This window comes from Cynoglossus semilaevis, chromosome 1 (genome assembly GCF_000523025.1).
Source record: "Cynoglossus semilaevis isolate Cse_v1.0 chromosome 1, Cse_v1.0, whole genome shotgun sequence".
In the NCBI taxonomy this organism is placed as follows: Eukaryota; Metazoa; Chordata; class Actinopteri; order Pleuronectiformes; family Cynoglossidae; genus Cynoglossus; species Cynoglossus semilaevis.
Genome location: NC_024307.1, coordinates 21,030,210 through 21,030,596, shown reverse-complemented (window position 1 = coordinate 21,030,596; position 387 = coordinate 21,030,210). Strand labels below are relative to the sequence as shown.

Here is a 387-nt window from a genome sequence, read left to right as displayed (position 1 = left end):
GGGAAAAGCAAAAAAAGAAGGGGGAGGAAAAAGAGGAACAGAATGCAGGGAAGGGTTGTGTTGTATTTTTAGAAACAACCTCTCCTACTGGGGATTTTCTGTTTCTTTTCTCTGTTTTGGTTTTTTTTTTTTTTGGTCTTTATTTCCTACCCTGCACTCGGTCTGTTCATGTGGGTTTTGGAAATCATGCTTTTACCCCCCCATAAGTTCAATTGGCTCCTCATGTCTTTATCTGATGAAAATAAACAGACGTAACATCCAAGGTGGAGAAGAGAGAACTGCAATCTGTGTCAGGCCGCATCAAGCATTTGAGTGAGAGTGATAGAAAGACTCGAATGATGAAGATGTGGAGCATGAGCCAGCAGAGATTGAGGCTGCTGTGGAGAG

General features: G+C 42.4%; 1 protein-coding gene across 2 annotated transcripts in view; it reads left to right on the top strand.

Moving 5' to 3' along the window:
• pcxb (pyruvate carboxylase b) overlaps window positions 1-387 on the top strand; it is a 236,066-nt gene that overhangs the window by 170,531 nt on the left and 65,148 nt on the right. The gene's annotated exons all lie outside the window — the stretch shown is intronic.